The following is a 17,848-nucleotide window of genomic DNA, read 5'->3' as shown; positions in this document are numbered from 1 at the left end:
TCAAAAGTTTCGGGACAGAAGCCAGCAGGGAAGACGTCAATAAGTGGCTCAACATTTCCATCAGTTCTTGCGAAATGATCGTTATCAGTCTTCTGACATTCACTGCTAGATAAATGTTTCTCCTACAGTTCTGTGCTACGATCTTAGGCTGTATGCTTCCTAAGTACTTCTTCACTTATTGTAGCCCATCTAACCACCTTCCACTGTGTCTGTCCTATCTCCTAGATCAAGTGAGAACTTGTGTGGTCTATCTAGCAACCAATCGTCTGGCGACATTTGGTGCCCATTTACATTTCATGTTCGTAACGCTCATACTTACGTCTTCTTCTCCACCTTGTTACCTAACCCATTTTCATTTTCCTTTCTTGCCAGTAATTCTAAATTGCACTCTCTATTGCTCGCTGACCATCCCCCTGTTTCTAAGGTTTTTCCATTGATATTCGATGTCTCTTTGGCATGTATCATAGCTTTTTACTTTCGATAATGACTGTTAGAGGCCAACCGATTCTATCACTCCACTGTTAATTTGTTCTATTTTCTTTTCAATATCTTTGTTGTATATTATTTTGGTCTTCTTATAATTGATTGCATGGACAAAATTCAAAATTACCCTATCAGATCTTCCATTTGTTCTTAAAGTTTATCTGAAAAAGAGATAAACTGTAGAAATTCGGCTTGCACTTTTCTCCTATCAGATATGGAGAACCTTCGATGAAGGACAACACGCTAATTACATATTCCTGGGTTTCCAGAAAGCGTTTTCCATAGTGCTACACGGTAGTAATTATCAAAGATGAGAACAGACGGAACAAGTAACGAGATAAGTGATGGCTCAAAGACTTTTTGTGTAGTATAGATACAACGCACTTACGTACGATCTTTAGCTGTCGTATTGTCTTTTGAATTGTCAAACGCGTCTTATGACTTTTTGTTCTGTGAAACTGTTCTTTAACATTATAAATCGCATTTTATGGTTTGTCGTTACCATGTATGTCAACAATTACAATTATTTAGAATACTCATTATTAAAAATTACATTTTTTTGTATTTGTTGTGAACAGTTGCATTGGACACTAATTGTCGTTGTAGAACAGTGATGTTTTCTTTGGGGGCTACATTTTGTTATTAGAAAAATTGTGCATCAATATATACCATACGTTACATTGTTACAGTTGAGTTAGAGATAGGATTGTGAGCACATATGGGATATTACATTTATTGGGGTGTGAATTTGTTTACTATTGGGTCACTTTGTGGTTAGTAGCGGATTTACTTTATTGTGCAAAGTTTAAGAGTGGTAATGTGCTCAGTTGCAATTGGTCGTTTAGAACCAGCTGGGGGTTTAGGGCTAAGTGTTTGTTAATTTAAGGTGCTTCTAATAGGCTGAGTTTTCTAGCTTCTGTGCTATATTGGCTAGGATCGGAAGCCACGCCATGGGAGTGGATTTCATTCCGTGACACAATTTACGTCTTACGTTATGTCTTTCTATGCGGTTGGTGAACATTTTGGTACATATTTAGTCTTTTTCAAAGGAGAAGATGTAAACGCTCTAGGTTTTCTCTTTCTCGCCTGTCACTTTTTTTTTTTTGTGAAATGCAATAGTTACAAAATTTCTCCGGTTTTAGAGAAACTTCTTATTCCACTAGCAATCTATACATAATTTTTCGCTTTCCTACAGTATTAGCTTTCGCGAGGCTTTAGCTACTTTATCTCTAAATTCTTCGGACTGTTTTATGCACTCTGAAAAGTCATTACTCTCAGTATTAACATTTTGTTTGTTCTGTTGTAGACATCAGTCAGAGATACGTTTACAGAAATGTGAGAATATTTGTACAGTTCTTTTGTTACTGTTAGTTACAACGCCATCTATCAATTTTACTATGATACCTAACCAACAAAAGTATCCGTTTTGTTTTCTTCATACTCTTAATTTTTTTTCCTCTGATTCAGTTTTCCAATGCATTTTCTGTCGTTAAATGTTGTTTGATGTCAGTTGAAAGAACACAGAAGTGCCTTTTAATCTGGTCTTCAGAGAGTGTTTGCAACTAAAGCAAGTCATCAATTGGTACGGCAAAATACGTTCATGTAAGACGCTCTCTCGATGCACGGTGACACCTTAAATGCGTTAATGGATTTAATTACGCCTTGTACCACGCGCAGTGCAACAAATTAAGAACTTGTTCTAATCGTTGGACACATAAAAAGCCTTTTCTACAATGGGCTCTAATTAAGCCCTATCTCGATATTTATAGGGTTCATGACTGCCTTTTAAGTCGAGATTTACTGCCTAGCTCCCCTTGCCAGACCGCATTCTGTTCTACATCCCGCATGGGGCTTAAATCTTCTCGTGGGTGCGCGATAAAAGTGCGGATCCGGACAATTAGTTACCGCATTTGTTACGCTCGGAAGAATGGCCCTTCTTATCGCGTCCCCCACGTCCAGTGCTGGTGGCTTTTATTTCAGCTCCCTTTCAGGTAACAAGGGCGTTTAATGAAGGGACGGATGTACGACAGGCCTTACTCGACTCTAATTTTGTTGCCCTTGTGAGGAACGACGCATCTAATGAGTTTGTGACGCACGTCGTCTGCTTGCTTGTAATGATACTACTGTTCCCAAACACAGGCACTTCGTGAACCCGGCGGAGGGGACAGCTCAAAACGTTTTCCAACGTTCAGCTCTATTGGCAAGTTTCTCAACGGGAAACTGTAACTGAATTTCTCACGGCAGAGTGGAAAGAGGCAACTGTTTCAAATTTTTTTCGTCGTGTGCTGGGTGTATTCCCGTACCCAATCATTTTTCTTGTGCTACATTTGTCGATCAACTCTGAATTCGTCGTCCAAATAAAATTCCTCACAATTATGTTTTGCAGCATAGTGTGTTTCGAGTCACATCAAAGAATTTGCGTAACGGCATCTTTCCATGTCAATGTTTTCACGCTAAGCAAGGCTTTTCTCGATTTTGTAAAACTAAAATCTTTCTTTAGAGAAGAGTCTGACGGGCGCTGCAGAACACTAGCTTTATTGGCCGCACTGAGGAGGTTTTTCCGAGCATATTTTCTTCTGTACAGCAGTTTTTTGAATTATTTATTACACCATTGACAATTGTCGTAAATTAAATTATTAAAATTTCTATTTACACTGTTCATTACAATGTAACAGGGGAAAACGTGGATTCTGGTGTTTGAAAATTTATAGTTGTAGAAGTGGTAAGGTAGTATGGGTACTTTATTATTATTAACGTCAAATTAGCTTGGAGTATAAATACGCGGCAGGATAGTTTGGGATGCGAGAATGGTTAATATACTTTGAAGGTTTGCTGTTCCTTGCGTGACTTGCTCCATTTAATCTGCAACTTCAGGTGTTCAATTATTTCACATATTAGATAAGCATGTGAAAAATGAAATGAAGTCCCATGCTACTTTACAGAGCGTAGGGGAACGATGCGGGAGACCCGCACCGCCTTACTAGGCAAGGTCCTAATGGTGGTGGTTTGCCGTTGCCTTCCTCCGACCGTAATGGGGATGAATGATGATGATGATGAAGACGACACAACAACACCCAGTCATCTCGAGGCAGGAAAAATCCCTGACCCCGCCGGGAATCGAACCCGGGACCCCGTGCTCGGGAAGCGAGAACGCTACCACGAGACCACGAGGGGCGTACATTAGATAGCATAGCGCTACTTTAAAGAAGTAATTATATGCCTAGTTTTCAATTGCAAACAACATTGTTGATCTTTGGATGGGTCAGCCTGTGAGGTGATCAGGAAATATTCTTTGAGCTCCGGCTGAGCTGACCAATCGGATTAGAGTTTACGTATACTGGGAAGCTCGTTTGAACAGGCACTTGAGTTCCGGCGAACTTAGCTGTTCGCGACACGACGAGATGGCAACGCGCGATTTCGCCGCTGTGTGCAAGAAAATCACACACGGCCTACGATTTAGTTAATCACTCACTACGACCGTGTGGTTCACAAATAAGTATTTTCTTGATCAGTACCGCGAAGTTTAGTGTAGTGGATTTCGCTGAATCTTTGATGACTTGGAAGCATGTCTCCCATATGGAGATCTGGTCACTGTGTCTTTGAAAGGAGACTACGTTTCGATACTCGTTGTCGTATCTGTTAGTTACAAATCCATCCGAATGATATAACATTTTATTTCGTCCCTATCCGCGAGCGTTGTCAGTGTTGCAGGAGTTGTATACATTTTGCTTTTATTTTTTTTTCTCCCTTGTTGGAACTCTGCGAGCCACGTGTTTTCTGAGCATTAATGTGTCACATGCTATCGTGATTTAACTACCTATCTACCTATCGAGACAATTATATCGATATATATTCAAGCAATTTTTTAAATCAACATTTCCTTACTATCACTTCCCTGTTTAGATACATAACATTGTAAACACTTGTAAAGTACGTAAACTCTCGATAATCTTTAGGATTTTGTCTAAAAAACAAGACACAGAAATCCTTAGCTTCGTGTATCACTCTCTCTTTCGCATGCCTCCATCATGACCTCATAACGTAAGCAGTTCATATTTTAGTTTTATATTTCTTAAGTCAATAAGACAATCTTGAGATTAATTTTTTTTACTTAATACTATCACAATTCCTCGTCGTGATACTGATTTTTAATATCTTTTCAGCTTTTATAACGGTGAGCAACGACCTATGCTGGTCGGTGCTAATACAGTTATGGCAGTGACGGGCTGCTATTACAGCAGCCTTAAATGCAAATTGCATGATCATTGATATAACCTGCATTCATTCAAAATTTATTACACGACGTTCGATGTCTCATAAAGAATGACTGCACTACAAAACCCATACAGGCATTGAAATACGGATTGATAGTCACTCGTCAACATGTTAGCAATGAATCAGCGACTGCTGATTACGCCGATTTGTCTTAGGTCATGTCACTGAGATGACTACGTTTTCTCTTCTTGCTAATAATCAAATTATTAATATTTAACCTTTTAATTTAAGTGAAAGAGGAATTGTGTGAAACGGTGACACGACTTGAAAATATTTTACAGTGTCTGTTTTTTTAGATTCCTGTCTCACCCATCCGTGGAGACAAGACAGCACGAAATAAATATTAGAGAACAATAAAATGGAAGAGAAAATAAAAAGGGAATATTAATCATCTTGAGGATTAAGCTCTTCTGTAATTGACTGCTTTCAAACAGATTTATTTTGGGAAGGGGTCCCCCTTCAGGAAAACACAGTTATGTCTTTTCTTCTATTTCCTAGAAGTGTTTCAATTAAGTTTATGCATCATCAGTGGGCTTTTGTTTTCTTTCTTGTTACCACATCTGGATGGTGTCTTACACTTAATTATTGTAACTCACTCCTTTTCTTTCGCGGTTTCTCACCTTGTCCTGAGCAGTCAGTTTTGTAGAATGCTGAATACTCACAGTTGTATTATGGAATTATCTTCTGGGCCAATCTGGGCCACAGATTGCTAAGCTCGGACTATTGTGAGTGAGTTGTGAGTGAGGCTTAAACCACCCAACTACCGACCCACCCACACAAGCACACACACACACACACACACACACACACACACACACACACACACACACACACACACAGCAACCTGTGCATAGCAATCTATCAGAGTGTGCTCTGGTCCAGAAGATAAAACCACATGAGAACTGGTAGTATCCAGTATTTTACAAAACTGACTACTGAGAACGATGAGAAACAGTGAAAGGATACAAGTGCAATGAAAAACATGAAAACGAGCATGTGGTAACAAGAAAGAAAATGAAAGCCGATTAATGATGCTGAAACTTGAAAGAAATATGTCTAGGAAATAGAAGAAAAGATAAAATTACACTACTGGCCATTAAAATTGCTACACCACGAAGATGACGTGCTGCAGATGCGAAATTTAACCGACAGGAAGAAGACGCTGACGATGTACGAAAATTTGGAGGAAACTATGCGGCTGCTATTATCGTGCTCAGAACATATGCAGGGTATACATAGGTATTCCATGTGGGCGGAGAATGACGGGAAAGTAATATGCTGGCGAACCATACAGGAAAGAGACGATAGTCAGAACTGTATAGTGATGTTAGATGCACTGCATTTGGAGGGAGATCGAATTTCTTGGGGAGCAGAAATTGAGGCGACAAAGATGTGGATAAGGCGACAAGCGCCTGTCTAAGTCCAAGTTGATATCTGTTGTATTACTAGCGAAGAAATCCGGCTTTACTCAGCTATTTATTTATAGAAGTGCCTCCACGCCCGTACCATGCAGCGTATAGCCTTGAGCTTAATGTTTGCGATGTGATACCCCCTGAACTGTGTAACGCACAATAATATACACTCCTGGAAATTGAAATAAGAACACCGTGAATTCATTGTCCCAGGAAGGGGAAACTTTATTGACACATTCCTGGGGTCAGATACATCACATGATCACACTGACAGAACCACAGGCACATAGACACAGGCAACAGAGCATGCACAATGTCGGCACTAGTACAGTGTATATCCACCTTTCGCAGCAATGCACGCTGCTATTCTCCCATGGAGACGATCGTAGAGATGCTGGATGTAGTCCTGTGGAACGGCTTGCCATGCCATTTCCACCTGGCGCCTCAGTTGGACCAGCGTTCGTGCTGGACGTGCAGACCGCGTGAGACGACGCTTCATCCAGTCCCAAACATGCTCAATGGGGGACAGATCCGGAGATCTTGCTGGCCAGGGTAGTTGACTTACACCTTCTAGAGCACGTTGGGTGGCACGGGATACATGCGGACGTGCATTGTCCTGTTGGAACAGCAGGTGCCCTTGCCGGTCTAGGAATGGTAGAACGATGGGTTCGATGACGGTTTGGATGTACCGTGCACTATTCAGTGTCCCCTCGACGATCACCAGTGGTGTACGGCCAGTGTAGGAGATCGCTCCCCACACCATGATGCCGGGTGTTGGCCCTGTGTGCCTCGGTCGTATGCAGTCCTGATTGTGGCGCTCACCTGCACGGCGCCAAACACGCATACGACCATCATTGGCACCAAGGCAGAAGCGACTCTCATCGCTGAAGACGACACGTCTCCATTCGTCCCTCCATTCACGCCTGTCGCGACACCACTGGAGGCGGGCTGCACGATGTTGGGGCGTGAGCGGAAGACGGCCTAACGGTGTGCGGGACCGTAGCCCAGGTTCATGGAGACGGTTGCGAATGGTTCTCGCCGATACCCCAGGAGCAACAGTGTCCCTAATTTGCTGGGAAGTGGCGGTGCGGTCCCCTACGGCACTGCGTAGGATCCTACGGTCTTGGCGTGCATCCGTGCGTCGCTGCGGTCCGGTCCCAGGTTGACGGGCACGTGCACCTTCCGCCGACCACTGGCGACAACATCGATGTACTGTGGACACCTCACGCCCCACGTGTTGAGCAATTCGGCGGTACGTCCACCCGGCCTCCCGCATGCCCACTATACGCCCTCGCTCAAAGTCCGTCAACTGCACATACGGTTCACGTCCACGCTGTCGCGGCATGCTACCAGTGTTAAAGACTGCGATGGAGCTCCGTATGCCACGGCAAACTGGCTGACACTGACGGCGGCGGTGCACAAATGCTGCGCAGCTAGCGCCATTCGACGGCCAACACCGCGGTTCCTGGTGTGTCCGCTGTGCCGTGCGTGTGATCATTGCTTGTACAGCCCTCTCGCAGTGTCCGGAGCAAGTATGGTGGGTCTGACACACCGGTGTCAATGTGTTCTTTTTTCCATTTCCAGGTGTGTAATTTTGCAGGTTCATTCAGCGACATATGTGAATATTGTCTAGAAAATGCTTTGCGAATAGAGTTCCACATCTACATCTGCATCTACGTGATTACTCTGCTATTCACAATAAAGTGCCAGGCAGAGGATTCAATGAACCACCTTCAAGCTGTCTCTCTACCGTTCCACTCTCGAACAGCGCGCAGAAAAGACGGGCACTTAAATTTTTCTGTGCGTGTCTTAACTTCTTTTATTTTGTAGTGATGATCATTTTTCTCTATGTAGGTGGCTGCCAGAAGAATGTTTTTGCAATCGGAGGAGAAAACTGATGATTGAAATTTCATGAGAAGATTCTGTCGCAACGAAAAGTGCCTTTATTTTAATGATTGCCACTCCTGTTCATGTATCATGTCTGTGGCTCTATATCCGCTATTTCGCGATAATACAAAACGAGCTGCTCTTCTTTGTACTTTTTCGATGTCATCCGTCAGTTCCACCTGATGCGGATCCCACACCGCACAGCACAGCAGTACTCCAGAATAGGCCGGGCAAGCGAGGTGTAAGCAGTCTATTTAGTAGACTTGTTGCACCTCCTAAGTGCTCTGCCAATGAATCGCAGTCTTTGGTTTGCTCTACTCACAATATTATCTATGTGATCGTTCCAATTTAGGTTATTTGTAATTGTAATCGCTAAGTATTTAGCTGAATTTACAGCCTTCAGATCTGAGTGACTTATCGCGTAATCGAAATTTAGCGGATTTCTTTTAGTACTCATGTATATAACTTCACACTTTGCTTTGTTCAGGGTGAATTGCCACTTTGCGTATCATACAGATATCTTATCTAAATCATTTTCCAAGTCTTTTTGATCATCTGATGACTTTACAAGACGGCAAATGACAGCACAATCTGCAAACAATATAAGACGGCTACTCAGATTGTCTCCTATGTCGTTAATATAGATCAGGAACAATAGAGGGCCTATAACACTTCCTTGTGGAACGCCGAATATTACTTCTGTTTTACTCGATGACTTTCCGTCTATTACTACGCACTGTGACCTTTCTGACAGGAAATCACGAATACAGTCGCACAACTGAGGCCATTCTCCGTAGGCACGCAGTTTGGTTAGAAGACGCTTGTGAGGAACGATGTCGAATGCCTTCTGGAAATCGAAAAATATGGAATAAATTTGACATCCCCTGTCGATAGTACTTATTACTTCATGAGTATAAAGAGCTAGTTGTGTTTCAGAAGAACGATATTTTCTGAATCCTTGCTGACTGTGTGTCAATAAATCGTTTTCTTCGAGGTACTTCATAATGTTCGAATACATTATATGTTCCAAAACCCTACTGCAAATCGGCGTTAGTGATATAGGCCTATAATTCAGCGTATTACTCCTACTTCCATTTTTGTGTATTGGTGTACTTGAGCAATTTTCCAGTCTTTAGGTACAGATCTTTCTGTGAGCGAAGTGGTTGTATATAATTGCTAAATATGGAGCTATTTTATCAGCATACTCTGAGAGGAACCTGTCTGGTATACAATCTGGACCGGAGGCCTTGCCTTTATTCAGTGATTTAAGATGCTTTGTTTCACCGAGGATATCTACTTCCATGTTAGTCATCTTGGCAGTTGTTCTTGATTCGAATACACGAATACTTACATTGTCTTCTTTGGCGAAGGAGTTTCGGAAAACCGTGTTTAATAACTCTGCTTCACTGGCACTGTCATCAGTGACTTCATCGTTGTTATCACGCAGTGAAGGTATTGATTACCTCTTGCCACTGGTGTGCTTTATTTATGACCAGAATCGTTTAAGGTTTTCTGCCAGATTTCGAGACAGAATTATTGAAAGCATCTCGCATTGGAGTAAGTGCTATATTTCGAACTTCCGCAAAACTTTGGCAGTTTTGGGGATTTTGCGTTCTTTTAAATTTGGCATGCTTTTTTCGTTGCTTCTGCAACAACGATCTGACCCGTTTTGTGTACCATGGAGGATCAGTACCATCACTTATTAATTTATGTGGTATATATCTCTCAGTTGCTGTCGATACTATCTCTTTGAAAACATTCCACAAATTTTCTACACTTACATAAGCAGGTCGGAAGGAGTGGAGACAGTCTCTTAAAAAGGCGGTAAGAGCATTAGCATCAGCTTCTATAACTATGCGTTTCTTTTTGATGGTTGTAGGTGTTACGGTATTTAGCCTAGCAGCAACTGCCTTGTGGTCGCTAATCCCTGTATTCGTCACAATACTCACCATTTATCCAGGATTATTTGTTGCTAAAAGGTCAAGTATGCATTCGCAACCATTTACGCTTCGAGTGGGCTCATGAACTAAATGTTCAAAATGATTCTCTGAGGACGCATTGAGTATTTCGGATGACGTTTTATGCCTGCCTCTGTCTTTAAACGTATAATTTTTCCAGCATACAGAGGGCAGATTGATGTCACCACAGACTATAATTGTATGAGCAGGGCACTTATTTGAAATGAGACTCAAGTAGTTCTTTGAACTGTTCTGCAACTATATCTTTTGAGTCGGGGGTCGGTAAAACGATACAATTAATAGTTTAGTTCGATTGTCAGGTATAACCTCTACCCATACTATTTCACACGAACCATCTATTTCAATTTCGCTACAAGGCAAACTACCTCTGACGGCAATAAATACTCAACCACCAACAGTATTTAATCTATCCTTTCTGAAAACTGTTATATCGTTTGGAAAAAATTCGGCTGAACTTATTTCCGGCTTTCGCCAGCTCTCTGTACCTAAACTATTTGAGTTTCAGTGCTTTCTATTAGGGCTTGGAGCTCTGGTTCTTTCCCAACACAGCTACGACAATTTACAACCACAATACCAATCGTTTCTACAACTACCTTACTGTGTTTTACCTGCCCACTTTTAGACGGACGCCCCTTCTGTGGTTCCCTGAGACTCCCTAACCTAAAAAAAAAAAAAAAAAAAAAAAAGCCCAGTCCCTTCCACACAGCCCCCGCTACCCGTGAAGCCTCGTCCTGTGTGTAGTGGACTCCTGACCTATTAAGAGGAACCCGGAAACCCATCACCCGATGGCTCAACTCAAGGAATCTGCAGCCTACACGGTCAATGAACCGCCTGAGCCTGTGATTCAGACCCTCCACTCGACTCGGATCTGCACTACCAGGACCACAGTCGGTTCTATCGGCGATGCTGCGGATGGTGAGCTCCGCCTTAATCTCGGAAGCAAGACTGACAGTCTTTACCATTTCCGCTAGCCGCCCGAAACCAGACAGAATCTGCTCCGATCCAAAGCGACACACGACATTGTTACCAACATTAGCCACCATCTGCAATTGGCTGCACCCTGTACTCTTCATGGCATCCGGAAGCACCCTTTCCTCATCCGGAATGACTCCCTCTGGAACGCGCACGGAGTGCACACTGGCTTCCATGGCAGCTATGTTCCTAAGGGGCCTCTTTACGTGCCTACTGTTGGAGCTCCCAGCTACCAGCAAACCCACCCTCTGTGAATGTCCAGACCTTGTGGGCTGAGAAGCTTCTTCTGGAACAGGGTGGACGATTGCATCCAGCTCAGAGACATCGTCAGCCACAAATAACGCCCTCAACCTGTTCCTTAAACGAACTGGTAAGGCCCTACGATCGGCCCCTCGGAAAGTTTTTCGCTGCCTGCCAGACTTTAGAATGATCTCCCACTCGACCATGGATGAGGGGTCAACCTCAGTCCAGGCAGTACCTGGGACAGTCACAGCAGTGGACTGATCGGAGGAAACGTGGGACGTGCTCGACGTCCCTCGCATCCCGGCGTTCAATCCCCCACAGTTACGCTTCTTGGCAGGAGCCTCAAGCTACGTGATGGAAGCCAACGCAGCCTGGAGCTGTGAGAGAAGGGTCGCCAACTCAGCTCGCATCTGTACACAACAATCGCAATTCCTGTCCATTACTGCAGTCGCTCCTGTTTTAAACTCGTAAAAATATGCAATAAACGAATGGTGTACTCGCCTTATTAGCAGCAGGAAATCGAAGTGCTCTCTCACTGACTGTCTAACTGACACTGAGCTGTTCTAACCAAACAAACAAAAGCCTGTCCGATACGAGGATAGATACAACAGTCGACAGCGACGGCGGTACGGTACACTACACTGTTATTGAAATAAAAGGTTGTGCCTAGTAAGCACTGGAACTCGCAAGAAATTACAAAAATAAACAAGTAACTCGATTTCTAAGCTGAAGGAAACACTTCACGGCATTCACTTCAGAACTGCTACAAATTCGTAGGGCAATAGATAGCGCCGCTGGAACTGTCAACACAACTGTCACTGCTAAGAGTATCCTACGACTTCTACATCGCTGGCAACGGGCTACACACAATGCTGGTGACTATTTTGAAGCCGGCAGTTGTGGCCGAGCGGTTCTGGGCGCTACAGTCTGGAACCGCGCAACCGCTACGGTCGCAGGTTCGAATCCTGCCTCGGGCATGGATGTGTATGATGTCCTTAGGTTAATTAGGTTTAAGTAGCTCTAAGTTCTAGGGGACTGACGACCTTAGAAGTTAAGTCCCATAGTGCTCAGAGCCATTTGAACCATTTGAACTACTTTGAAGGTCAGTAAAGCTTTGGAAACACGTATCTGTTTTGTACGAGCTGTAAATAATGATTGCCACGATTAAATAAATAAAATAAAAATAAAATTAAAGTTCCAACCCTCGCATTTTGTAAAAGTCTCTTAGACTTTAGACTACAATCACTTCGTGGAACAGTAAAACATGAGGTGTGTGATAGACTCTCGAATACAGCAGACGTACTTGGGTAGGAAAGTTTCTAACGGTAGTTGCCCGTAATTTCCTCGAACGTCACTGTAATTCAGCTGCAACCTAATGGATATGATAAGCTTTATAGTATAATGGTAAAAATTCATTCCAGTTGATGGTTCATTTGAACGCTGCAGTACTTCGCTAGCCGTGATTCTATTGGAAGTGGTATGCCTTCGTATAACTTCAGAACTGACTTAGTCAGTCGGCCAGTTTAATCCAGACTCGAAGCATGGTGCAACGTGGCATTTATGATATTGACAAACCGAGTTATAAGTGACAGAATTCTGAGTCATAAAACACACTTTTTTTAATAATAGCGAAAGATTTTTCCAGTAACAAGTATTTCATCCTTCAGACAAAGTCAGTTACTGGATGGCGCCGACAGAAGAGTGGTAAAAATTCGTTCGAGGAGGTCATCAGAAAATATTGGCTCGAAAGGGATCTCAGCAGTCACGAGCGTACAAATACGGAGCGATCTGTATCACCCTGTTATTGACAATGTGTCAAAGTACACGACTAGCAACTCAGACTATGAACTTTGTGGCATTTCTTTGCCATTTGCTGAGAAGCACTTCATAATTTGCGCTAAGTTAGGGACTTGTGCGTAAGCAGGTATTGCAGGTACGAATTAACGAGTTAGTAATTTAGGTCATAGAATGTAGGCTTTCACCGCCGGTGTTGTCTTCATTTAAAACTTCTGGGCTGATAGACCGTGGTCGATGTATAAACCTCTCCCCTGATAGCTTGTCTCCAACTAGGGAATATGTCCTCCCAGGTACAGCGGCGAAATGCAACGAGAACTCGAGGAAACGCTGATTATATAGGCAGTACAGAGGGCGCCACTGTCCATCACGTGGCGTTTGCTATCAGAGTGTCTCTGGCGATGCCAACATTCCCGATTGAAAGTAATCGATCGTCACGCTTCCGGTGCAACGCTGACATCCAAATTTTATCCAGTGTAACACCTTCGTCTTTCGTGTTGAAATTATTACGGAACGTTGGGCCGTAAGGTGCATAGAAAGGCCAAACATACTCATCGTTATCTGCATAAAGATTCGAACCACCAACCGAGAGGTGCAATAAAAACCTTGGCAGACAGCGTGTACAAAATTTGTGAACCTATTTACTTAAAAGAGGAGATTGAACATCTACGGTCAACTTTCGCGAAGAATGGCTATTCCAACAAGAATATAGATCGAGCACTACGCTCTAGGCAGAGAATCAGGAGCAACGACGAACAACAGTCGCCCAACGACAAGGTTTTTCTTCCGTTCATCAGTAAGGCCACAGATCACATTGGGAAAGTGTTAAGCAAGTTTGGGGTGGAAACTATTTTCAGACCCACCAGGAAAGTAAAAGATTATATAAGATCGGCAAAAGATGCACGACACCCTTTGGCTAAAAAGGGGGTTTTTAAAATTCCTTGTAAAGTTGTGGACAGGTTTATATGGGTACGACAAAGAGAAGTGTGAACACCCGTCTTGTTGAACATAAGAGGAATTGTCACCTAGGTCACACGGATAAATCGGCAGTAGCAGAACACGTTTACCAGGAAGGAAATCATGAAATAAAACACAGCGAGACGAGCATCATATCCAAAACCTTTCATTATTATGCGCGCATGTGTAGAGAAGCTATCGAGATTGATAAATACCGTAATAATTTTACAGGAGAGACGAAGGTGTTAAACTGGATAAAATTTGGATGTCAGCGTTGCACCGGAAGCGTGACGATAGATTAATTTCAATCGAGAATGTTGGCATTACCAGAGACAGTCTCATTTCCGACGCCACTTGTACAGTGGTGCCTTCTGTACTGCCTATATAATCAGCGCTTCCTCGAGTTCTCTTCGCAGTTCGCCGCTTTATCTCGGAGCATGTCTCCTGCAGTCGGAGACTAAACGTCAGAGAAGAGTTTTATACACGTACCACGGTCTATAAGCCCGGAAGTTTTAAGTGAAGATTGTAAATTAGCTGTTATGCCAGTAGAGAGATTTAGTCTAGCATCGTTAGGTTTTTGGCTTAGAAATTCCCCATTACAGTTTGGATGGCTATCGGCAACAAGAAACGCAGCAACCGCACAAGTGAAAGCTAAAAATAAATCATTGTTTGTTTTATCTAAAGCGTACTAAGGAGATATTTCCGTAGAAATCATATGGAAAATCCCTAGTTACATACTGTACACCACTTAAAAATCTTTTTTCCACATTTCATGTGATATACAGTATTTGTTATTTCTGATACTGAAATGTAGGCTCATTATAATTAAAGTTTTCTAACTCGGATGTCTCAGTGTGGCTAATGAGAGGCAGTACGAAGAGAAACCAATATATGTGCGTTGCGGTTGATAAGGAAGCTAATTAATACGTAATCATTTCAATTTAAACATTTGAGCGGTTGCTATAGCATATTATATATCACGTTTTGTAGGCATAGCAACTCTTAAACAGAAAGGGCACCTAGAAATCGCAACTGTCAGTTCCAAAAGCAGTTTAAAAGCATAGCACGCCAAGCTGCTTGTGCGCACAAAGCCTTTTTAGGAGTAGTTTATTTTAAGAGAGTATAACTGTATAATTATTTATACGTTCAGTGTAGTATATTTGCAATATCCCGCTGTGATGTGAAGCATGTCAGTTGTTTACAAGTACAATATGTATTTATCGGTGGATATATGGCTTTGTGCTAGCCATGTGCGGAATTGACTTCAGTGTTTAAGAAAAATCCGGATTTAAATTTGGTAGTTTCATCCATGTAAAGCAAGACACTGTGTAGAAAAAATGCACTGTACTTGAAGTTCTTTCAAACTTTGCTTTCATTGTTCACCAGTATCTGTAATTCACGAGAGAAGTAGTCAACTATTTTTATGATTGCGTACTTGATTATGTAGCTTGATAGCACAGAAAGTGACTACAAAATCAAAGAGCTCCAACGCTGCATCTGCAGTCCGACTAAGGACTTTTTCTGTCACAAGTAGCATCTGTCAGCTCTGACAACGTTTCGTGTGAGTAGAACGCCGGGTAGCATGGTGTTTCGGAGTCTGCGTTACCACCCCCATGACTGGCGGTCTGTGTGAGTTTAGATGTTAGAGGGAGCGAAGGTCACATCCCTTCCTAAAGGACCTCGCCTTGTGAAGAATTGCTTTGTTGTAGCCAACCTTCAGGTAATGGAAAAGCTTTTAAGGAATCGGGAAGATCCACTATGGTTTAATAGCCGTGTTAGAAAAGCGCTGCGTGAACAAAGAGCGCTTCATCTCAGATTCAAGATAAGTAAAAAACCTAGCTTACAAGCAAAAGCTGAACGAAGTGAAAATGAGCGGAAGGAGAGCAATGAGAGAAGCGTTCAATAATTTTGAAAGTAAGACGTTGTCAACCGACCTAAGTGAAAACACCAAGAGATTTTGGTCGTATGTAAAATCAGTAAGTGGCTCAAAATCATCTATTCATTCTCTCAACGACAACACCGGCTCGGAAACGGGAGATAACAAGAGAAGACCGAAATACTGGAAGAAAGCGCAGTCATCCCCGTTTTTAAGAAAGGCCGTAAGACAGATCCACACAATTATAGACCTATATCGTTGACTGTTAGCGACGTGCCTGGCACGGAGAAGATCGTAACTGTCTTGGTGTGTAGAGAGCCAGAAATCTTCTGTCATACGCCGCTGTAAACAATATTCAAAGATTTCACGTTCTCTGCGTGGCTGACACTCGATACACATGAGCAGCCAACGTGGAAGATATCCACGCTGAAAACGTCGTGTGGGCATACGAATACCTGGCACTCTTAACGTTTGTTCTTGAGATTTATTTATAGAGATCAAAACGCCACTTTAAGAGGGAGCTGCAAGCGTTTGAACTGGAAAAGAAGGTTTGTTGTGATGGTAGGAATTCGTGGTATCAACACTGTCTCCCCTTTGGCAACGCCGGTAATTGTGGTGGCCTGCATGACATGCCTTCTCAGCTCCATAATGTGTAACCTTGCCCCATTGTACAGTACTGGGGTGACCAGGTATGACAGACATACCCATCTTCAAACTCCAACTTGTGGGACGGCAGCCCCGAGACCTCTAACGTGTTTTGAAACTCAACAAGGTATGTGGCAGCGTCGTCTCTTGTCATCACTGCAACGTTTATAGTTGATCAAAAACTTCTTAGCTGATGATTTCCCACCCATTCAATCTCGGGAACCACGCACGGCGTCTCACTTTTGTACGGCACTTAAATGACACCGCCGTTGTGGCTTCAAGCATCCCAGAAGCTATAAAAAACGCCTGACAATCAGCGTCTAAAATGCAAATGGCTTATATGGAAGTATGGATTAAAAACTTTGAGGATTACGTAAGCATTACATTCATTACATTGAATCGTATTATGTAGGATGTATTAAATAATAAAAGCATTTTCACAAATACGACACAGTTCAAATATCTTTGAGTAAATTGTTTTTTCTGACAGTATTGTTCCTCAGAATGAGATTTTCACTCTGCAGCGGAGTTTGCGCTGGTACGAAACTTCCTGGCGGATTAAAAATGTGTGCCGGACCGAGACTCGAACTCGGGACCTTTGCCTTTCACGGGCAAGTGCTCTACCAACTGAGCTACCCAAGCACGACTCGCGCCCCGTCCTCACAACTTTACTTCTGCCAGTACCTCGTCTCCTACCTTCTAAACTTTACAGAAGTTCTCCTGCGAACCTTGCAGAACTAGCACTCCTGAAAGAAAGGATATTGCGGAGACATGGCTTAGCCAACCCAAGCACGACTCACGCCCCGTCCTCACAACTTTACTTCTGCCAGTACTTCGTCTCCTACCTTCTAAACTTTACAGAAGTTCTCCTGCGAACCTTGCAGAACTAGCACTCCTGAAAGAAAGGATATTGCGGAGACATGGCTTAGCCAACCCAAGCACGACTCACGCCCCGTCCTCACAACTTTACTTCTGCCAGTACTTCGTCTCCTACCTTCTAAACTTTACAGAAGTTCTCCTGCGAACCTTGCAGAACTAGCACTCCTGAAAGAAAGGATATTGCGGAGACATGGCTTAGCCAACCCAAGCACGACTCACGCCCCGTCCTCACAACTTTACTTCTGCCAGTACTTCGTCTCCTACCTTCTAAACTTTACAGAAGTTCTCCTGCGAACCTTGCAGAACTAGCACTCCTGAAAGAAAGGATATTGCGGAGACATGGCTTAGCCACAGTCTGGGGGATGTTTCCAGAATGAGATTTTCACTCTGCAGTATTAGAATGTCATCGGCGAACCTCAAAGTTTTTATTTCTTCTCCATCGATTT

The 17,848-nt window shown here is 43.0% G+C and overlaps 1 non-coding gene across 1 annotated transcript; it reads right to left on the bottom strand.

The window, feature by feature from the left end:
* Window positions 1-17,091: 17,091 nt before the first annotated feature.
* Window positions 17,092-17,166, bottom strand: Trnas-uga (transfer RNA serine (anticodon UGA)). Its single transcript has one exon. It is a non-coding gene; the product is annotated as a tRNA-Ser (tRNA).
* Between the last annotated feature and the right edge of the window lie 682 nt (window positions 17,167-17,848).

This window comes from Schistocerca nitens, chromosome 6 (assembly GCF_023898315.1).
Source record: "Schistocerca nitens isolate TAMUIC-IGC-003100 chromosome 6, iqSchNite1.1, whole genome shotgun sequence".
Classification (NCBI taxonomy): domain Eukaryota; kingdom Metazoa; phylum Arthropoda; class Insecta; order Orthoptera; family Acrididae; genus Schistocerca; species Schistocerca nitens.
The sequence above is the reverse complement of the archived record's forward strand: the minus strand, read 5'-3'. Positions and strand labels throughout refer to the sequence as shown.